The sequence below is a fragment of the Anguilla anguilla genome, chromosome 12 (assembly GCF_013347855.1).
Source record: "Anguilla anguilla isolate fAngAng1 chromosome 12, fAngAng1.pri, whole genome shotgun sequence".
NCBI classification, from domain to species: domain Eukaryota; kingdom Metazoa; phylum Chordata; class Actinopteri; order Anguilliformes; family Anguillidae; genus Anguilla; species Anguilla anguilla.
Genome location: NC_049212.1, coordinates 24248646 through 24267392, shown reverse-complemented (window position 1 = coordinate 24267392; position 18747 = coordinate 24248646). Strand labels below are relative to the sequence as shown.

At 49.0% G+C, this 18747-nt stretch overlaps 1 protein-coding gene across 2 annotated transcripts in view; it reads left to right on the top strand.

Moving 5' to 3' along the window:
* Positions 1-18747, top strand: part of pik3cb (phosphatidylinositol-4,5-bisphosphate 3-kinase, catalytic subunit beta) — a 60329-nt gene that overhangs the window by 1471 nt on the left and 40111 nt on the right. Inside the window, exon 2 of one of the 2 annotated variants that reach the window (XM_035385106.1) lies at positions 13519-13597. The gene's annotated coding sequence lies outside the window, so the exon portion shown is untranslated. The remainder of the gene's footprint in view (positions 1-13518; positions 13598-18747) is intronic. The other variant, XM_035385105.1, reaches the window with a different exon arrangement.

Sequence of the window (18747 nt, the reverse complement as noted above, 5' to 3'; positions counted from 1 at the left end):
GAATGCTGTTTTGGTGTTGTGTGTGCTCTGCTAGCTGCACTCTGTTCTGTAAGTTTGTGGAACACAGAGAATTTTGTGGATTTCTGGGTGGATCCGGGCTGCTTTGAGCTCTCACATTTCTAAACTCCTTTGCTCAAATATCTCCTATACAGAGATGTTACAAAAGCCTGTTGGATGCTGTAAATTAAGCCTTTGGCTTTGCTTATTAACAATTGTGCGGCCTGTGACTGAACTGCACACGCTCGCTGCAGCTGGTACCATTTCACTTTTTTCTTTCCTGTCAGACCCTCTACCCTGCATGTTCCAGCGCAGTGATGCTCCTCCCCTCTCCTGGCTGCTTTTACAAAGGCCGGGCCGTACAGTGAGCCTTCCTGATAAGAGCACTGCAGCAGGTTCTAATGCGGCCTAGCAGCTTTTAGAAGACAAAGAGCACCAAGCAGGCTGTAGTGTTTGACTTCTCTTTGTGTTTACCAGAACAGTGCGGGAGTCTGATGCCACTGAAGGTGTGTGTGTACGCATGTGCGTGTTTGTAGAGCTTTGATGGACGAACTAGCTTTTTACAAGGGTCATACTTGTAGCATGAATTTTCATCAACAGGTGGCCATAACTGCTTATGCACTGGAACCACATGTTTAACAACAATAAAATATAAGTTGACAAGAAACGAAATATTTTAATTAAGATGTTTACAAAGTGATGTTACAGAATTCAGTTTTTCACAGTTCTTTATTGTTCCACAATTGCTGTGCCAGAATGTGTACATTTTCCTGTTTGGTCCATTGTTTATTTATTTGCCAATGCATTTATTTATTTATTATTGTCAGTGGGGCCCATGCGGGAAGATCCTAGGTCACAGCTTGTGCACAGCTAACGTGGATGGTTCTGAGGTCCTCTCTTCCCTTTAGATTAAGTTCATTTGGAAAAAGACAAAAGTCCACTACCTTAAGGTGACATAACAGGCCAGACTGCAGACTGCTTCGCCTCAAACGGCTGTTTGTGTGCTCTTGTTGTATGTGTTGCAGAGGAGGCCAGGGAAATCCATGTAGCTGGCAGTTAGCATGAGGGACAGTGCTGATGTACAGAGAAACAGGGGGAGGGGGGAGGAGCAGAAGCACTGGTTTTGTGAATCGGGGCCTGGCTGCAGCCCAGGAGCATGTGACAGGGCATCAGTGGGGCTGTGCGGCGGACGGCAGATGCTCTGAAATAGCCCGCATGATGTCACCGGTCAGGAGACGGGGCACAGAGGGTAACCAGGGCAGGGGGCGGGGGGAAGTCGATGCTCCTCGCTCTCAGTGCTTGTAGTCTCGGGTACGGTTGCCAGGACGAGGAAGCGGAGTGCACAGAAAGTCCCACTCATGTCATGTGAAAGCCTCTGCTTTTATGAGGAAAAATATTTTTAGTGTTGCGCACACACACACTTTTTGTCTCTCCACCTCACACGTGTTGAATGGAGGTCCCTGGGGTGGAGCGCCGATCGCAGGTAATTATCGTACAGATGCTGACTGTGATGGGCTGAAATGGAGAGCCTGCCATGTGGAGAAGCCTGTGCTGATGCACACTGGGTTCCCCAGCTAATTTACTGCATGTCCCTGGGTGGACTGTGTTTCGGGGGCTGGTGATTACACGGAGGGTTTAGGAGCCCGGCCACGGGAGGGGGGAGGCGAGGGAGGGCTGGAGCTGGGGGGGGCACCTCTGTTTCCTGCCGCTCTGTTGGGTCCTGCGGCTTGTGAGACCTGTAAAACGCAGCAGAGCGGAATTTACACAGCCCTTTATAGAGTGTTGGGTTCGCCAAATGCAATTGGCCGGTTTATAGAGATTAAGGGTGGAAAAGTAAACTAGCCAAATGGAGCAGGTGTATGCGCTCTGCTCGGAAATCCCTGTTTGCTCCTGTGTATCAAATCCTAACCCCCCACTGGGGAGTGGGGCTTTCTAATAAGAATTGCATTTTTAATATGCTGTGCTCCCTCTCTGAAAATGGTATTGTGTAGGATGCTGTGTATTGTGAGGAAATAATTGAAGTCTTTGACATTTGACTGGAGATTCTGTGTGAATGCCCCCCTCCAAAAAAGCAAGATTAGTTTGGAAAAAACAAAAACAAATCTGCTGTTTAAAAACAAAAACAAATCTGCAGTGAACTGTATGAAGAGGAAGTTGGTTGTGAACATGTTTGACTTCCTGCAGCCTGGAGCTCCTGGCCTGTCCATGGAGGCTCACTGCTTTTTTGGGGTCTCCTCTGTGTGCCCCTGCCCCCCACCCTCCTGTACCGTCTGATTGAGAATTGTACATCCATGTGTGTGGGCGGGTGTTTGCATGTGCGTGTGTGTGTGTATGTGCGTGTGTGTGTATATGCATGCAGACCATGTCATCAGCACAAGTCCTTTTTTCACACCCGGCTGTGCTCTAATTGTGGCACTGCCACCTCCACGGCACCTGCTCCCTCCTGCAGCTGGATCCAATGAGCCAAGCGATACGAGCGGGGAGAGAGGGAGTGAGGGAGGGAAGGAGGCAGGGAGGGGAGGCGTTGCGCAGGAGCCGCAAGCTCCTCTAGTCTCTGCCAGCGTTGAGTAGGCCACTTTCTGACTCACTCTGCCTGTACAGTAGGGCCTCCATCTCGCCATTCAAATTTCCCTCAGCGAGTTCTCCTCTTCAGGCGCTCTCACACCCACCCACAGCCCCCGCCTGGGTGAACGCAGCGCATCACGCACGCTTTCAGTCCTCGGCCTCCAGAGTTATTGTTTGATTCATGCCAGTTGTTTTATTCCTGTAGCTTTGCATTTGAAAGCCACGTTCACAAATAGAGCTCGGTAGGCGCCAAGGTGGGCGGACCACAGTTTCTCATCTTGTGATGGACACTTCTGCGGTGTATGCAGGGAGGCTGAAGTATCCAGAGAGCCTGTCTGTGGCTCCTCTCCTCGCCTCTCCTCAGCCTGCTGGACCTCCCTACATTGCTTCAAAATCTCTCTCACTCACACTTCCTGAAGTCGGTGTAGTAACACCCTCACCCCTCCTACACTCGCACACGCTCTCATTGATCAACGGCTATGCCTACTTGTGTAACATCCTCCCCGTGAAATGGCACAAGTCTTAACCGTCACGCACGGGGCAGTGATTTGGAATGGTTTTTCGGGGCGCTCGCGTCATGGTGGGTGGAGGCCCACTCCAGGAACAGGAAGCAGGGGGGGGAAACAACATGATGGCACGCGGCTCGGTGCAAAGCGGCCGGTTCGGAATTTCTCCTGCTTTTCACTGGAACAAGCCAAGGCCTGCAGGAGATTCCAAGGAAAGTGAGAGAGAGAAAGAGAGAGAGAGAGAGGTCTTTTTTCAGTCATAGCCTGGAGGTGCGATCGCTTTGTGTCACCTGAGAATGGGTGACTTTCCCCTCGCCATGGTTACACCGCTTAGGGGCAGGTAGACCCCCCGCCACTGCGACTGGTCGTCACTGCTGCATTGCGCTCCCTGTTTGAGCGCAGATCTCTGCTCCCAAGCAACTCTTCTCCCTCCCTTTCTCTCGCTCTTCTTCTCTCTCTCAGGAGGGATGCATGCTGGGACAGGCCGCTGGCTGCATGCAGGGCGAATCGTGCTGTCTGACTTTTAGGAGGGAGGCCTTTTTGACCAAGCTCGCTTCCATGTGGCTCGTTACTGATAAACCCCACCCCCTTTCTGGGGGTGCTCTGAGGATGCTGGGAGCTTTTTCTCACTGCCATCTCAAAGTGTCTGCACTCTTGAGCGGGCGAGCAGGGCGAACTGAGCCCTCTGTGCTCACGCGGGCGTCTGTCAGCAGCCAGCGGGAGCTCTGGCCATTAGCCGCGGTTTTAGCTAACGCTTCCTGCGCTGGCGTTGCGGTAGACGCACTTCCTGTTTCTGCGTTTGCATTTGTTGCCGGTGATAGCATCGGCCAGCTGGTCCGGCCAGCGTCTGCAGCGTGCCGCGTGTTCATGGCGGTCCGTGCTGGACGTGGGGGCTGCAGCGCCGCGATAAGAGCGTGCGCGGTCGCGAAGCGGCCGGTAGCGAGGGTGCCAGGGGGCGTGCGGTGCAGCCGACACCGCCGTAACGCTCCTCGTGACCCCGTTCGATGAGGTCGCTCGCTCGCCGGGCTGCCATTTTACATTTCTTAACTTTATTTATTATTATCTCCATTCTCCTGCTGTGTTGAACTGTCTGCGTCTGTCACTGTTCTGTTAATGCTATATGTGTTGCTTTGTTTTGTTGTAATACTACTGTGTGATACCCAAATTTCTCCTCATGGGGCTTAATAATGGACCTTTATATCTATATCTGGCCGTGCTCTTGGGGAAAGGGCCCCCTGTTGGTGAGAGCTGTGCCTTCTGCGCTGGGTCAGTAGCAGAGTAGGCTAAAGATGGGGAGGCAGAGCAGAGAAGGCTGGGGGGGGGGGGGGTGGGGGTTGTTTTTAGAGTGGGGAAGGGGATTGCATACTGATCCCAGTATGGATGTATCCACATCTGCTGGGTCTCAGCTGACCCTAAATGGGATATCTCTTTAGTAAGGCGTGACCGTAGCCTTCGTACAGAGCAACCTAGAAGAAACTAAGTCCCTTAGGCTACACTTCATAATGGACAAGGAGACAAACAGCCACCCCAGAGCGCACAAAAAGCATCGGTTCTCTTGCGTAAGGCGGTTGCTGTTTTGACAGATTGTTTTTCTGTAGTTATTTCCTCTTCCGGCTAACAGAACAGAACCGCTTTTCATTCGACCGTATGAGCGGTTGCTGACGGATGGAGGCGGTTCTGAGAGACGCGGAGTTACGGCTGGCTCTCCGGGCTCTCTCTGGGCTCTCTCCGGGCTCTCTCCGGGCTCTCTCCGGGCTCTCTCCGGGCTCTCTCTGGGCTCTCTCTGGGCTTTCTCTGGGCTCTCTCTGGGCTCTCTCCCGCCTGGGTCGGCGAGCCCGCCTGCAGCTCCCGCTAACGCTCGGCTCCTCCCGGGTTCAACGGGGGCGCTCTGCACTTGGTACCGGGCCCTTGGGACGCCCAAAACTGCACCACCCGGCCCAAAAACGGGACCTTTGTGCTGTCAGGCGCGGGAAGGTAACTGAGTAACAGACACTGTCCCCCCGGGCTCCATTGTGTAGCTGAGAGCTATAGCCCTGGATCCTAAAGGTCAGGCTCACAATGGGCTCTATATTTAGTGCCTATGCTGGGAGTGGGCGGGGTGGCCAGGCACCCGAGGCTCTAAATCTGGACGCCGGAGGTTACTCACTTAGAACTCTCCTCTCTCTGTTCTTCCTCTTTTCCGCCTCAGAGATAACTGGCGCTGTTCATCAACTTCTCTATTCCTGTGAGTGTGTGTGTGTGTGTGTGTGTGTGTGTCTGTGTGTGTGTGCGTGCATGTGATGTGTGCATGAGTACATATGTACATGTGTGTGTGTGTGTGTACATATTTATGTGTGTGTATATACATGTGTGCATCTGAGAGAGACAGAGAGAGAGTGTGTGCGTTTGTTGTGTGAATGGGGGTGGGGGTGTAGGTACTCAGGGTCACAGAAGAGAGAAATGGCCTGAAACCACTTTAGGACAGACACTGTTCTCTTTGTTTTTTTGCAGTAGTGACGCAGCCATCTTTGTGGTAAAGTTGCCTGGGGGTCTGTTTGCACTCATTGTTTTGATCTCTTAAGCACTTTTACCAGCTTACACTTTATTATGTAAATGACTAGTTTATGGCACCGAAGAGCACTTGGAGTGTGGTCTTGCAGTGAGTAGATAAAACTTAATGTGTTGTACTGCTTTTTTGACCGAGCCAATTTCGTCATGCCCTGGAGGGTGGTAAGGCAGGAGGGGGTGAGCTTTGCTCTTGGGGGTTAAGACCGTGTCCATCCGACTCCTTCAGGTCTCAACAGTTTCAGCCAAGGGCTTTACAGCTTCCAGTCAAGTCATCTTTCAAGAAGTGTATAAATGGCATGCTGCTGCCAGTGATCTAACAGCTGCGTATGTACAGCCTATAGGCAGCTCAGGCTTAAAGGGCCAGAGGAGGCTATAGTCGCTGTGTTTAATGGAGTTCCAGGAAGAGGTGTGTTTTGGCTGTATGCCCCCCCCCCCCCCCCCCCCCCCCCCCCACCCTGGGATTCTCAGCAGCACCCTGGTTAATGATTCTCCCAGAGAGGATGTGGAAGCTCCCAGGGACTCCAAATGCTCCCAGGCGCTCATCGATAGTCAGCCGGGCCTTCAAGAACTGTGCCTATGGCGGGGTCAGTGAGTCGGGAGAAGCTCCGAGGGGGCTGTCCTCCATGTTCCCTGCGCGTCTGTCCCTCTCTCCTGAGGTTTCGCTCATCCCTCTTCCCTTCGACAAAGACGCGATGTCAGGCCTCGCTAGTCTTGTTAGCGCTCTAGACGTTCTCCCGTCAGTCCCTTATCGTCCTTATCAGCCCCAGTCAGAACCATCCGCTCTGGGCTCGCTCACAACCGTCCGCTCGGGGCTGTACTCCGCGGGTCTCTGCTCTGCTTTCTGAAGTGCTGACCAGCCAGAACGACTTACCCCACACACAGCGGAGGGCAATATCCAGCTTTCGCACATCCTAATGGACGGAACTGCATCACCTTAAAACAGAAGCAGCATGTCGGTGAACAGTTCAACTGTGGCAGGTTGAGCGGAGGAACAGGGCTCTGAGAAGGTGTGTATGTAACGAGTGTAGCATGGCTAGTTAGCTAGTAAGTGCAGGTGCCATAAAGCAAAAGCCTCATAGCGGGTTACTATGACAACACTGTCTGTCGGTGCAACCCTCAGATGCAAAATAACAATGTTATCCTTAACATAGGGCAATTTTGCCCTTCACTGATGGGTCCCCTCTGGAGCCTTTGGGCGAGCAAGAGGCACTCATTACACACAGTGTTCAGGTGTATGAACAGGGCTCTGAGGAGATGTATAGTGTTTGGATGTAGGAACAGGGCTCTGAGGAGGTGCATAGTGTTTGGATGTAAGAACAGAGCTCTGAGGAGATGTATAGTGTTTGGATGTAGGAACAGAGCTCTGAGGAGGTGTATAGTGTTTGGATGTAGGAACAGGGCTCTGAGGAGGTGCATAGTGTTTGGATGTAGGAACAGAGCTCTGAGGAGGTGTATAGTGTTTGGATGTAGGAACAGGGCTCTGAGGAGGTGCATAGTGTTTGGATGTGATAACAGGGCTCTGAGGAGGTGCATAGTGTTTGGATGTGATTACAGGGCTCTGAGGAGGTGCATAGTGTTTGGATGTGATAACAGGGCTCTGAGGAGGTGTATAGTGTTTGGATGTAGGAACAGAGCTCTGAGGAGGTGTATAGTGTTTGGATGTAGGAACAGGGCTCTGAGGAGGTGCATAGTGTTTGGATGTAGGAACAGGGCTCTGAGGAGGTGCATAGTGTTTGGATGTAAGAACAGAGCTCTGAGGAGATGTATAGTGTTTGGATGTAGGAACAGAGCTCTGAGGAGGTGTATAGTGTTTGGATGTAGGAACAGGGCTCTGAGGAGGTGCATAGTGTTTGGATGTGATAACAGGGCTCTGAGGAGGTGCATAGTGTTCAGATGTGGGAATTGTTAGTCAGAGAAGGCAGCAGTTTGTGTCCCGGCGGAACTATGCATCTCTGTCACTGCCTCTCTGCCTGCATACGTGCGTGTGTGTGCTTTTGTCTGTGTGTCAGTGTTTGTGCATAGTTCAGGAATGATATGAATTCTTGGCACCTGGGGGAAACGGTGCTGCTGTAACTGGAACCCGGAGCCATTGCGGGGACGCCGTGTGTCTGTGAGGTGAAGCCTGTTTGTGAGCTCCTCTTTGCCTGGGAGCTCTTTCTGTTTGTTTTCTCCTCTGGCATCTAAACAATGTGGGATGAACTCCTGTAAACAATGCTGTATTTTCACTTTCCTCTCCTCAGAGACTCCGCCCCCTGCCTTAGACCTTCCCACTGTGGTTTGCTGTGGCAGGCTGGGTGTGGCTAATTTGTTTTAATTCACTGCTAAGAATACCTCCATTTTTTGGGGGCAACTTGCTTTCAGATGTATTGTGAAGCTCACACAAAGCGTGCTGCCCGCTCACTCAGCTCTAGCGAAATGCAGGGAAGTGCTTTTGTGCCACAAAGCACTCCAAAGATTTTTACAAGTAAAGATCAAAGCACCTCCAGATGGGCAGTGCTGGATCTTGAGGCAGGACACTTTGGTATTTGGGGGGGCGTGTGGTGTTGAGACAATAGGGGTGACTGCCGGTGGAGAGTGCAGGGGTTGTGGGGGTCGGGGGTAAGATAGCGTGGGGCGCAGGGTGCATGAGGGAGCTCACACAGGGGAGAGAGGATTTGTGTTTGATGTTGTTCTTCCCAGTTGGAGAGGAAACTGCATGCCTGGCATTCCACTGTAAGGGAGGGGATTGGGCGAGATAGATGGATAGTTAGAGAAAGGGAAGGAGGGAGGGAGGGAGAGAGATGGAATAAAATGGGAGAAGCCTTGAATGTGACACACTTGGCTGCACTGGGGTTGGGTGGGGCATCTGTAAATATATTAACCACGATGTTAATAATTTTGAGTTTGTCATTCCAAGGTTGGTCATGGGTGTCTGTCACATTAAATGGAAGAGATTAAAGTGCAAAAGATGCATCCCCTGGATTAACTCTGTTAAAAACACAAATTCATGGTGTCTGTTGCTGTGCACAGTTATATTGTGATAGAAAGTTCTTTTATTGAGCACATGCTGTTCTTGTTTGCAAAGGTTACACAACTTAAAGCGCAACTGCTATGTTTGTCTCCGTACCGCTGATATTTTTAAGAATGGGATACGGAACATGGGTAGATGATGAAAGGTCGATGTTTATTTTATTGCCAATGTTAATGTTTACTGGAATGAAATACATTAGTCCCAGTGCTTTTGGCTGAAATGTTTATGGCAAGAAGAGTGAGCAGGAGTCTCTTCAGACCAGTCTAACCGTGAGTAGGAGTCTCTTCAGACCTGTCTGACTATTGGAATATTGCATCTTATCAGCTGTGCTCTTTTGGGCTCCATGCTGGAGACTGCAGTGACTCCTTCGCTGTCTGCTGCTCGTTTGCATTGTGGTAAGAACAGAATGGTGGGTGTGGTCTCTCGGGCTGGAGGGCGATGTGTGTTGAGCAGGAAGGGCAGTTGAGACTGTTCAGGGGTGGGTGGGGTTATTGGGGTGGGGGTGGAAAAGCAGGAATTGCCTCAGACTATAAACAGCATCTCGCAGCTTCTCGTCAGAGTGGGGGAGGGGGCCAGTGGATGCATTTAGGGGAACTGAAGGTGATGAAATGTTAGGGCAATCTGTTTTTCTACCCATCCCCCCATCACCCACCCACCAATCTGTATGCGCTGCTGTGTGTTTGTGGAGTAGAAGAAGGGATTGGCAGGCTTTTCAGTCTGAACCTCAGGTTGCACCCTACAGTCACCCTATTGCATAATATTATGTTCCCAGCCACAGACTCCCTAAACTATAATGCAAAGCTCTCATAAGGGAGTCCTCCAGGCAGATCATGCATGATGTAATCTAATGAGGCAGAGCTATGATAGCACATGGAGATAGGCTGCCATCATCCATGCCACACAGGAAGTGGGGGAGGGAGGGCTTCCCACATTCCTGAGAGAGATACGGAGAGAGAGATGGAGAGAGAGATGCAAAGAGAGAGGAAGAGAGAAGGCGAAAAAGACAGGGAGAGGTGAAGCGAGAGGGAGAGAGCGATAGAGAGAGAGCAGTTGAATGGGTTCACGGGTGTCCATTGAAACACAGTATAAAAACCTTATGACCAGGTTCAGGTGTTGAGGGCAGAGGAGGCTGAAGTTGATGTGCGGTCCTGGGGGGGGGGGGGGTTGGATGTCGGGCTCAGCGCTGTTTTGGGCCTCGGTCCGAACGCACGCGACATGGCGGCTCTGTGCCCTCAGCCGGGAGGACGACCGGCCCCCGTGTGCATCGCGTCCTGCGCTACAGGCCTCTTAAATGGAAGCTGTTTTTACAGTCGCCCCTTATTTTCTTTCCTAATTCCCCTCCCCTCCCACCCTCGCTTTCGGTAAGCACAGCTAAGATGCAGCGGAACTCCTGTCGGTCGGATTCACATTTTGAACTCCCCTGCGATTGAAGTGGAATTTCGAAAGCGGGTCGATTGCATTCGCGATTTGCGGCCCTCGGTGCGACACGCCGGCTGTGCGTGTACTTAGTTCCTCATCCACTGTTGCTATAGGAAAGAAGTTTTTATCAGCATGGGGATAAAGCCCTCCAGCTAAAGGCCTTTGTGATAGTTAATGTTTAACATGCAGTGCGGATGTGAACTCTTATCACGAGAAGTGACGCAGCCTGTCAGTGATTATTGTTTCAGTTACAATAATTTTTTACTTTATTTCCATGTCAATTCTTTGGTAAAGCCGCGCATGGCATGTAAAACTGAGCTATACACCAATGAAGGCAGTAGAAAAAAAGAAAAGCAAAAGGGAAGGTTTGTAGGTGAAGGTTCCAAGCTTTTATGGGTCTGCTTTTTTAATAACCATTTACATGGAATTTGTGTGATACCAATTTGGCACTGTACGTGCAATTCATTTCCAGCTGAAGTTTAAATGTGCATGATACCTTAAAATTATAACTAGCCCTACTAACTGTTTTGCAACCTCTCACAACCCCCTGCCCCACACACACACACACACACACATACACTTTCATCCACAGCATGACAGTTCTGCTTCAGCGCTTTGCAGAGAACAGCACTAAGTGATTTGAGTGGTGGCTTGTGACACACTGTGGGGAAAGCGGTTATAAATCCTTCCTCTTTGTGATGTCATTTCCTGTTACCCTTAATGGATTATGAATAGGATCAATGTTCACATTCTGATATTGTTTTGTTCTTGGGTACATCAGGAAGCAAGAGCATAAGTAATAAAAAATGAAATGCATTGCCTGGGCTGTAAACATAATATAGACCCACTGTGAGGATCAAGGTGTGGCTGCTCAGACATGCTCACACACACACACACACACACACACACGCACACGCACGCACATATGCAAACTCACTGATATACGAGCACTTACTATGAAAAAAAGGCGTGTTGCGAAAGCATGGCTGTCTATTGTCACTTGCATTCACAGAAACTCACACTCTCAAACAACACAGATATACCAGTGTATTTACCAGTGTGAGAGACTCATACACGTACTCTTTTTGGAGTGCAGTCAGCAGAAACAAGAAGCTAAAATAACCCAGTAAGAACTTTATGCGATATTATGGTGCTTCCACACCATAAATTTTGTATAGATGTATAGACACCAAATAGAATCATCTAGACTGAGCTGTCTTCTTTTTGTGGTGGCTATTTTTTTTGCCCACAAGGTCACGCCCTCGTAAACAAGATGGTGCTTCTGGCCAACAGGGAATATTCAGGAAGAAATAAATAGCCTAGCTTTCCTTTGCAAGGAAACTTGTGTTTACATCTTCATTTATCCATCTGTATAGTCAGAGAAGTTGGTTGGTAGAAGCTAGAAGTTGCCGTTTGAAAATGGGGAGGTGATGACGCATTTCATCTTTGCAGTTCCTCCTCTTCTCTAGAAACCTCTTTAAATAAATGCGGTTGATGTGTGAATTTTTTCATGTACGTTGGCACGCGCCTTAGCCTGTTGTGCCACTGTAAACCTTTGGCTGTATGGCTGCATGGTAGCTGATTTCTCATCAGACAGACAAAGCACACGTGTCTGCATGGAGGAAAGAAATGTAAAATGTGATTCAAAAAAGAACAGGTGTGTACTGAACCATGTTATATAACGAACCTAGATATGCAGTGAAGCCGCCCTGTACCTATATTCCAAATGGCGCAGCGGTTCTGCAAGCAGTCCTACTAGCTGTTTTGTTTGTTGGGGGCACAGGTTGGGACTTAACAGGCCGGTTATAGCAGAAAAAAATAGTTCCTTATTCAATGTCAGTGCAGTGTGAACAGGTGTATTCAGCACTTGGATGTTTGCTTAGTTGTAAATGAATAATGCGAGTGACGTGCCAGGTGAGCAGGAGGGGAAACGCACCTGTGGAAGTCCCCAGGTTGCTGGCTCTTCTAAGGCTCTATTGTGTTTCTGGACAGTCAGTCTACAGTGCCTCTGGTTGCCTGGCTTCTCATGGCTTCAAAAGGGCACAGTATCTACTGGGAGACACTCAGCGCTGGCTGAAAGACACACATGTCACCGCATACGGGAATACCACGCCACTCTGAAGCCCACAGGATGTCCCACTGTGCTCACAGGCAGATGTGTGAGGTGCAGCCCTCGGACACAGAACACACCTGGTTACACGTGGCATTGAGACATATCACATAGCGCACGCAAACTGCATGTGCTCGCACTCAGGGCAGTCGTCCCATTAAAACATTATTCGGGATGCTCACCAAACGGAACGTCACACATCCACAGGCACCTACATGCGCGCGTTACGCTTCCACGAACACGGACATGAACGTCGGGCCCTCTCTACATGACCGGGCGCTCACACCCCGTTCGGCTTCAGAAAGTAGGAAGGGAGGAAGGGACGGAGCACTCCGCCCCCCTCCGAGCTGTGGGCTGGCGGACGACCGCTTTCTGTTTGCCTTTGAAACATTAACCAGCACTTATCAGCGTCTGTTAATGGGGTGGTGAATAATTGAAAAGGGCTGTTTGCATGTGCTGCCTGCCAGAGGGATGACGATGATGTTGATGGTGGTGACGATGATGATGGTACTGGTAGAGTTGCGTGGCGTGTTTGGATAGTGTGACACAGTTGACCTGCCGCTGCCTTTCCTGTCCTGTCTGTCTGGTCTCCGTGTCTGACTTCACTCTGGTTTGCTGTGTGTACACTGCATAGAGGACATCGCTGCATCTGTAAGAAGGGCCTGCTGGTTCCACAATCAAAAACCGACTCCCTCACCTGATATATATGTAAATATGATATTAACTCTGACCTTGGGGGCTGAAACATGCGCGTGTGTGTGCGCGCGTGTGTGTGTGTGTTTGTGTGTGCGCGCGTGTGTGTGCGCGTGTGCGCGTGTGTGTGTGTGTGTGTGTGCGTGCGTGTGTGTGTGTGTGTGTGCGTGTGTGTGTGTGTGTGTGTGTGTGTGTGTGAGGGCTGTACAGTGCGAGTGTGTGTAATGTAGGCAGAAAGCCGCGCAGTGTTTAGCCGGTGCAGACTGTCCGCACACTCAGCTTGTCCTCAGCGTGTCTGTGTGCGTGTGCTGAATCCTGATGCAGCTCCTGTTACAGGACTGCGCTGAGTGCTGTCGAGCGCAGAAAGCCCGGCTCCACGGTCACAGGGAGACTGGGCTCACCTGACGCTGCTCAAGCATTTCCACAGACCTCCACTGTGGCCCAGGACTCCACAGGCTCATTCACTCGTCTCTGTGTTTGATTTCCTGCCCCTCACCCTAGACTGTCTCTACTGAGCATGTGCGGAGATTGCAATACTGCAGTGAGGGCATCAGAACACTCTGCTGAGGGTGTCCTCTCTCTTTCTCACTCTCACTCTGTCTCTCTCTCCCTCCTTCCTCCCTCTCTGCTTTTCTCTCACACACACTCCTGACGCTCTGTCTCCTCCTGTCAGATGCTGTGCCTACCCACCACCCTTGAAGTCTCAATCATGGAGCGTCACAGGAAATAAGTATCCTAAGGCGACACCAGGTAAGTCTTTTGTGTGTGTGTGTGTGTGTGTGTGTGTGTATGTATTTCTTTGGGAATGTGTTTCTTTATGTGTGGGCTCCTTTGCAGATATCTTATATGAAATCCAGTTCTTCAAAGCTGTGGTGGCCAGGTCATTAGTCTGAGTGACAGATGATTGTTTTACATCCGTTTGTTTATGTTTGTGACCTGCTGGCAACCGCTGAATGAAACCTGGGCAGTTTGGGTCTGTGTGGAACCATGACAGGACTGTGCGCACCCATTCTGAGTCGTCTGTGCTGACCGGCAGGGAATGCCTGGAGATCAGCAGGAGAAGAGGGTGTTTTTTAGGAAGTGGGATGAGTACTACCTCTAACATTTGATGTTTGGTTTTATAACACCATGACAGAGAGGGATGGGGAAGTTTGTGGGCTTCTCATAATGGAGACATGTGGGTGTGCAGTCAGTGTTCCTGGAATACAGCTCATGAATTACTGTCATAAGCTGTTTCTGACCATCAAGTGACTGTGCTGTGAGGTCCTTGCTGGTGTAGGGGGTCTCAGTCTGAGCACAGGCCTTTGTGAGGTGGGTTGGTTGAGTGACAGCAGTTTGCCTTTTATCTTTATTATGTTAACTCGGTTCTCAGTGTTTGTGCATTTCCAGGTGTGCTCTGTGTTTCGTAGTTTTTCCTCTATATTATTCACTGTCCTGGTTTTTTCTCTGTGCTCTCTTTCTGTGTGGCTGTTGCTTCATTCAGTTTTAGTCACCATTGGTGTTGTCTCACGGTGAGTCCTTTCACAGTAACAATGCCAAACACTGGAGATTTTCCACCTCCAAAATGGTAGCTTTGCCTGTCTGGTTACTTTTCCCACCAGAAACTAAAGCTACCTGAAGAGAAACATGGTAACGTTATATTATTTTAGGCCATAGTGTTTAACTATAGTGTGCATGTGCAGGCCTGTGTTCATCAATTAAAAAACACGTTTTTTTTTTGTGTTTAAAGCATGTCTGTCCGGTTTATTTTAATGTTAACCTTTCTGTACTGTACTCAGGCAGAATAGCAAATCAAACAGGACTATAGTCCTCCTGCTAAATTGCTTAACTTGACCATATAAGTTAAAAGTAACTTATGTTTTGGTGCACAGCTACATTGTTTGACATAGGAGTGCTTAATTACAAGAGATTTTGCCGATATGCTACCTGTATCGCTAACTGAACTACAGCTTGCTAGCCATTTTATTTTTTAAATTAACATTAACCAGATCACATGTTTTGCACAAATGACTGCCAGTTTATCTTTTAGAAGTTCAATAATAATGTTACTGCTTGCATCATGAAATTGAAGATGCTGTCAGAAGATGAAAAAGTGAGATCTGTGCAGGATCTCAGAGGCAGTATTAATGGCTCTTCAAGAAAGAAAGGATTTTGGCTGACACCTTTCATTCCTAAGTTATGACATCTCGATTATCCAGCTAGCTGGCACAGCTCCATCCTTTCACTCATGAGTTTAGCAGCAGCAGCCGCCTCTCGCTGCTCCTTCAGGTCTGACGTGGTGTGTCTGAGCTGTCACCCGCCCTGTGCCGGGAACAAACAAAATATGAAAGCTGACGTCTTATAGCAAATGTTGGATTTTTACTTTTGATCTTTTACCTTCCCTGTAGATTTCCTATCATTTTGGCACTAATAATAGACAAACTGAATGCCACCGGCAAAGTACACCTGTTGGCAATGGCTTTTGTCTGGTACACAATAGTGTGCTTATATTCCCATGAACTATATCCAGAATATCAAATATTGTGTCATATACCGTTTTCATACACAATCTGAGGATATCCTGCCATGGTCCACACACTCAGACATATGTCTAATTTCTGCTCCTTTCCATTTTTTACATACTCACTGTCCTGAGGCTCATCCACTGTCCTTTTCTCAGTCTTTATTGCTACAATAAATTGGAGGCAGTCTGACTCAATACTATCACACAGTAATCATAGCCACAGCACTGTGACACAGTCTGACACAGTCAGAGTGGAGCTTTGTTTTTCTAGTGATGGAGCACAGCCTGCACAGTCATAGAGGTGCTTTGTTTCTTCTGGTGATGGAGCACAGTCTGGCACAGTTGCAGTCCTCAGATGTCTCAGCTGTCTCTGTCCTGCTAAGGTTTATTTTTTAAATAAGTCTGCATCCATGCAAGAAGTGCCATGCGTGGGCTGTCCTCAAAAGCACTCACCCACTAGTGCACTACGGGCCGCAGAGTGCTACAGGAGAGCTAGCACCAGTTAAATTCTTGTTCACTGTTAGCCTGTCTGTGCCTGTCAAGTTTGTGTGCTAAACTAATCCGACAGCAGCCCAAAGAACCCTTTCTGAATGAATCCACTGTCCCTGATTGGACAAAACCCCATCTGTATCTGCCGATACAGATTCACAGTTACTGTCCAGCTGATGACATAGCCATGCCTTAAACCTCTATGGGGCCCAGTCTGCACTGGCAGCATTGCCCTTTCTGGCAGAAGCGCTCAGATTCTCCCTTCAGTTAGCCGTTTGCTAGCGTGTAGGCGCCTCCTGAGCAGAAGACGTTTCAGCTGGTGCCCTGAGGGGCTCCTGGGATGTGGAATTTACTGCAGACCGTGTCTTCATGTGGGTGCATGTCAGGAAGACTGAAGTAACAGACTGAATGTGCGTGTGCTCGTGTGATTGCGCTCTTGCCTGAATGAGACCGTGTGTCCATGCGTCTGTGCCTGCGTGTGCAGCCGTAATGTGATTTGGACTGGCAGCAGCAGTCTGCATATTCCTACTGCAGGTCAGTAAGCAGAACATTGCACTGCAGTTCTGCCGTATCTGCGTACATTTGGGTCGAGCCCCGCCTCTGATCACAAGCTCTCAGTGACGTATTCAGATGATGTCACAGCCTCAGTTTCCTGGGTTTTGTGTAGCGCTTTATGTCCATCCTGTCTGAAAGGCCTGCAGCTTTCACTGGACGGCTCAACCGCTCCATTATCTCTGCTAGTGTTGTTGAAGAAATCTGGTGTGAAGTGCGCTGAATTATTATTCGCTCTGCAGGCATCTTACAAAGCTTACTTTTTACTTGACTTCAAATTGCAACCAAAACTTGCAGGTTTTTCTATCTGACAGTCTTTGTAAAACTTTTGGTTAAGCTTAAAGGAGAATTTTACCTATATTGCATGCTATAATATATTGTCCTTCAATCCTTGTAGAACAAACCCAGTGGTGTATGCATACTGTTCGCTGATACTAAGCACGCAAACAGATTTTTCTCTGTAACTTCCTGTTCAGATTACTCAGCCTAGAATAGGCTATAATGTATTTCTTTCTCTGGAGCCCACAGCCATAAAAACCAGGCATTACAGTCTGGAGAAAAGAGGCAGTGGGGAAAAAAACAATGGATCACTCCATCTTGTTTAAGACATAGCAAATTATTGATGCTGTGCTTGCAGTGTAAATGGCTTAATGAGCCATACGACCCTACATTGTGCTCAGTGCTATAATGTACATCTCTCACAGAGCTACAGGGCGCTGTAATGTACGATTTTTCACAGTACATAACCACAGGGCACTGTAATGTATGTCTTTCACAGTACGCTACTATGAGGCACAGCAATGTACACATCCCACAGAACACAACTGTATGGCACTGCAATATACATCTTTCACAGAGCTTCAGGGCACTGAAATGTATGTCTCTCACAGTACACAACTATAGGGCACTGTAAAGTACGTTTCTCACAGTGCACGATTACAGGGCACTGTAATGCATTTTTCCCAAAATTCAGAACTGCACAGAGCTTAGTCTGCACTACAGTCTTACTCGGTACAGAAATGCAGAGAGTGTAGGCAGTTGGAACCTGCATGTAGCTACTGGGTGGTGTGCAAGTGCTCACCCTGTCTACTTTCAGAACAACTATCAAGGGCTGTCTGATCAAATCATTTCCCACAGTACTGGGGGGTGGGGTTATTTTCTCCCGCGGATTTAAATGTGGCCGATTGTTCACGTGTTTATTTACATGTGGGTCCTCTTAAGAGCTTTTGTGTGAAATTCTGTGAGTTGGTCATAAGTATTAATATGTTTGGGAAGGCTGTTTGTCAGAGTCCTTAGCAGTAATTATAGATGCAGCACAAGTCATTGGGCTGTGCTCTGAGGATTGAGTGGAATTTCTCACTCAGCTGTAGCCATAGCACCAGGCTAATGTTTCTTTGTTAATGGGTATTTGCCTTGTCCTCAGATGACCTGCAACAGTTTCAAGGGACATCAAAGACTTTCAACAGCCAACTATGGAAGCATCACTCTCTTTCCCTCCATCTTTCTCATTGTCTGAGTTTCTCTCCTCCTTCCCCTCCCTCCTCTGATGGGTGGCGGGGGCGGGGGGTTGGTAGCTGTATGGACTGGGGGCTGGGAGCCTGTAGTCCTGAGCACACGCCAGCTCTCTCAGTGCTGACCCCAGCCTGGACGTGGTCGTGTGCGGTTCTTAAAGGCCGTTTCCCCTCACCTCCTGCTTCAGTGCACCTGTCATTGTGAAAGTTTGTATATGAAACATCCTCCCTGTTATGAAAGTTTGAGAAACCGTCTGTGAAGCACCCGCACCGTTATGAAACTGTTTGTGAAACATCCACACCATTAGGAACATCTCTGAGGTCACCTCAGCAGGTGGAGTGTGGATGTGATCGCAGATAGGAATGTGGTTGGAGTCTCTATGGCTAGGATGTGGGGAGGGGCACAGTGCAGTTTGCTTCCAAGGGAAATATTGTGAAGCTGCTTTTTGTGTCGAAGGCTCTTGTTTCTTGCTTGCACTGTGCCACAAGGAACTCTGGGTGACACTGAGCTTGCCCTCCTCATGGGTGGGGAGTATTGCACAATGGACAGAAAGAATTATTTTCATTTGTTTTCAAAGTGCAGAGGTCCAGCCAGGCGTGGCTCGAAAATAGATTCCAAGACCATGCCTTTTAGAGAAGTGGCGCAGTGACTAAGGCTGCAAACCAATCAGCTGCCAGTGTCACAGGACGTGTTACTGCCACACACTGAGACAAAGCGCAGGATGCTAAACTTGGTTGTGAGTGAGATTCTGGAATATAACTCCCCGCACATGCTTTTAGAGCTAATATAAATAACAGAGAAGGGTATCCCCCGGCAACACTCTGTTCACAGTGCGTACCTGTCG